Source organism: Crocuta crocuta, unplaced genomic scaffold (genome assembly GCF_008692635.1).
Source record: "Crocuta crocuta isolate KB4526 unplaced genomic scaffold, BGI_CrCroc_1.0 scaffold811, whole genome shotgun sequence".
NCBI classification, from domain to species: domain Eukaryota; kingdom Metazoa; phylum Chordata; class Mammalia; order Carnivora; family Hyaenidae; genus Crocuta; species Crocuta crocuta.
In genome coordinates, this window is record NW_027530352.1 from 177,562 (window position 1) to 181,764 (window position 4,203).

The 4,203-nt window shown below is 42.6% G+C and overlaps 1 non-coding gene across 1 annotated transcript; it reads right to left on the minus strand.

Annotated features, from left to right (window-relative positions):
* Positions 1-3,907: 3,907 nt before the first annotated feature.
* Positions 3,908-3,989, minus strand: TRNAS-GCU (transfer RNA serine (anticodon GCU)). The gene has a single exon. It is a non-coding gene; the product is annotated as a tRNA-Ser (tRNA).
* Positions 3,990-4,203: the final 214 nt, after the last annotated feature.

A 4,203-nucleotide genomic window follows, 5' to 3' on the forward strand; every position in this document is an offset into this window, starting at 1 on the left:
TCTTCCTATGCTGTGTTTAAAAATAAAACAGAAGATCTCAGCCTTTTGACTAAGATCAAGTGTAAGAATAAAATGGACATGGGGAACTGAGCATATAACAAATATGTTAAAGATGTGATGAAAGTTATTCTCATACAAGAAACTGGGACCGTCGACCCTGAACTGACACCAGAGGCCATACAACAGGGACTGAGTCGTTGTCTCATTTTCCATCCTGTCACCCTCAGGAAGTCACTTAAATCGTCATGTTTGTGGGGTGCCTGACTAGCTCAGTCATTTAAGTGTCTGACTCTTTATTCCGGCTCAGGTCACGATCTGGTGGCTTATGGGTTCAAGCCCTGCATTGGGCTCTGCGCTGTCAGCATGGAGTCTGCTTGGGATTCTTTCTCTCTCCCTCTCTCTCTCTGCCCCTCCCCTGCACTCTCTCTTTCTCAAATCAAATAACTAAACATTACCAAAAAATTCTTATGTCTGTTAGATGACTCTTTCACCACCAACACTCCAGGAGTAAAAAATGAGAAAACAATTTGGCAAAATTAATCAAAATTACCAGATAATTTACCCTTTGTCCCAGTTATACCACGTTAGAACCTGATCCTATAAATACAATTGTTTGTGCAAGAATTACAGTAAGAAAAATATTACACATTGCAGAGTTTTTAAAAATTCTTTTACATTTATTCATTTTTGAAAGACAGAGACAGAGCACAAGTAGAGTAGGGGAGGAGCAGAGAGAGAGGGAGACACAGAATCCAAAGCAGGCTCCAAGCTGTCAGCACAGAGCCTGAAGTGGGGCTCGAACTTACAAACCAAGATCATGACTTGAGCTAAAGTCGGATGCTTAACCAACTGAGCCACCCAGGCACCCTGAGTTATTTTTTAAAAAACCACTTTAAGACGCAATCAAAGAGTCTATATTTCCAGTTATTTAAAAACATCCATACCTCCATGAATATCCATCCTCACAAAGGGATTTTATGAAATTCATGAAGGAGTGAGGAAGTTCTAAATGTGTTGATAGGGTGTGACACCAATAGTAGGTTTTAATCAATAAAACAAAAGCAATCTCAGAGTAACAGCATTCAAATAGGAGGAAAATGTATTTAATTATGATGTTACATACACAAAGTATCTCTGGAAGAGTAAAAAATAAACTAGAAGAGTGGTTGCCTGTTTTGAGAGACAGCAGGTAAACGGAGGCATAGCATGAAGAGTTTCATTTTCATCTTTCTATGTCTTTTTACTTGCTAAACATGGGAATGATTCTTTTTACATGAATAAACTAAGTTTGAAGGCAATTAGTGGTTTTATTTCCAGACATCATCTGTCAGTGTCCTGGCGCCCAGCGAGATCCATGTCTTTACTATCAAAGGGCCCCAAGCAACCTGGCTTCACATTAATTTACATGAAGAATTTAGTTCTTAATTTCTTAAATTTGAATTAAATATAAGAATTTGACTATAATGCATAGGTTTGGCAATGAGATTTCTGATGATGCCATTTTGAAAAATACTTGAAATTTTTTATTCATCATACATGTTTATAGTACAAAATCTTAGAACTGATATAAACAGGGTTTTGCTCCAGTTTAAAGAATCTCTTTGCCATATTTCAATGTTGTTTACATAGGCATATGGGTATTTTATTCCTCTACTAAACAGTGGTTACTGCCTACTGGTTTTGGATTCATTAGACCATATCCACACGACTTTAATAACTTGCATTATTATGTTACACTGGAATGTTTTTAAGCTAATTTTCCTCATAGTGGTGTGGGTGCTTGAAGGCTTCAGAGCAGAGCGCTTGATAAGCCCCTATTCTTCCCAGATCTGTGTAGGATAGAGGGAGCTGAGACCCCTGACCAGCTCTCCAAGGAAAGTGTGCAGAGGACCCGGGGGCGGCAGGGAGACATGAGCTCGATGCCAGCCCTGAGAGCATCTGTGAGGCACACTTTCCTCTGGCGCGTTCCGCACGAGCCCCAGAGCATCTCACCTCCATCCCTTCCCTGTCTTTCCTTGGATGCCATCCATTGCTACTTGCCCCACCACTCCCCGCTGCCTCCGCGATCCCCCTAGCACTTGCAGTGGCTGTAAGCCCCAGGCCGGCCTCTGAGACTGACCAAGCAAGAGGACTTCGTTCAGCCAGCCAGCACCGCCAGTCCTCGGTCTTCTGGAAGTGTGCACGGAATACAGGAGACCGACTGGTCAGTGAGCTAGAATGCACGTCCCACGGGGTGGGTGAGCACATAAGCTAAAGGTCTCCTCCACTTGCTCTTTGAGACAAGCATTAAGACAATGTAGAGAATAAAAATCATTTGTATGAGGCTGAGGGACACAGGATGAAACCCAAGGGGAAACTGGAAAGAGAGGTTGCAGTAGGCTGGGGCCACCATCTCCGGGTGTAAAAACCTGCGGCTTCAAGAGGCTACTGTTACATCGCGCCCTGGATGCTATGTTTGCCAACAGTACTGCCATGCAATGGATTACCTTTATTTGACAGAAAAGTCTTTGGATTGGTTTTCAGCAGACCACGGATTCTCTGAAGCCAGGTGTTTCATCGTAGAGTCCTAAGTTCAGATTTCCTTTCCCATTAATGCATTTTCTTTTTTTCTTCATTATCGATAACCAAAAGCTCCCAATGTATTCACACACAGGCCTATGAAGTTTTAGGTGGTAACTTACTAGGGGATGTGGAAGAGATGCTGGCGAGTTTGTTCCCTAATGATAGAAGAGTTGCCCAAAAAGACAAATTGGAAGGAGCAGAGAGGAGGCTGTGGGTGAGGCTAGGCAACAGAGGGCACTGTTGAGGATCTGAGATGGGCCTGCAAATATTTTTATATTATTATTTCCAATTGTCAGTGTGTTTTTAAAAATTGCTATAGTCAAATGTCTTTATTTGAAAAGAAGAAGAAAACAAAGATGAATTATTATTATTATTATTATTATTATTTTGGAGTGTTTTGGTGGCTCAGTGGGTGAAGCATCAGACTCTTGATTTCAGCTAAGGTGGTGATCTCAGGGTTGGTGAGTTTGAGCCCTGAGGGGCTCTGCACTGACAGCACAGAGCCTGTTTGAGATTCCCTCCTCTCTTTCTACACCTCCCCATGTTCTCTCTCTATCTCAAAAAAAAAAAGTTAAAATCAGATTTTGGAAAAATCTTTAAGGAATAGTTTTTAAACAGAAGGCAATGTAATTGTAAAAACTAGTCGAAATTTGAAGAGAAAAAAAAAAACTCCAATCATTTTCCTAAATGGATAGACCTCAAACATCTATCTAAAACCTATATTCTATTGTTTTATAAATATAAAATAGTAAAATAATTATGAAACTAGATTTCCAGTGTATTGAGAATCTGGGTTATTCAAGTATTAGTGGTAACATTGTAAAATGAAACAACACATTTGGAAACTAGTCAATTTGGAAATTGGTCAATTGCTAAAAAAGATTCATAGGGTTCATGCCTTTAACCAACTAATTCTCCTAATTATGAGTGGGTGAAGAACAAAAGCCTTTCAAGGAATATGCTAAGTATCAAGAGAATATATTAGATTGGGTGAAACTGAAGACTAACATCCGCAAAATCTGCTCTAAGAAATTAATGTCACAAATGCAGGAATACTCCCTTAGAGAAGAAAGGGGTAATAAATGACAGAGATTGTATAGTAAAGTTGAAGGTAACCGTCTCCAAGTGAAACTCAGGACAGTGAGCAGATTTTTTTTAAGTTTACTTATTTAAGTAACCTCTACACCCAGGGCGGGGCTTGAACCCACGATCCCAAGACCTCCAGCCACATGCCCTACCACTGGGCCAGCCAGGCGGCTGGACAGACACTCGAAGGGAGCATGTGCCCCAAACTGGAAATGCCAGGAGGAGACTCGAAAATAATCGGAAATGAAAAGCACACAACCGACGAAGGTGGGATTCGAACCCACGCGTGCAGAGCACAATGGATTAGCAGTCCATCGCCTTAACCACTCGGCCACTTCGTCCCCACGCGCTGGCCTCTGGGGTGCTTTCCCGGAGAGGTGACACTCGCGGGGAATCTAGGGGGCGGCCGGGGACGCCCGGGGACCAGCAGACTGGCCTCCACACCAACGGACAACGACTGGGGTGGGAAAGTCGCGAAGGGGAAGAAGCAGGCCCAGGAGTCCCCGGAGTCGGGACGGGGGTCGAGCGGTGACGGAAGCACCCGGCCCGGGCCTG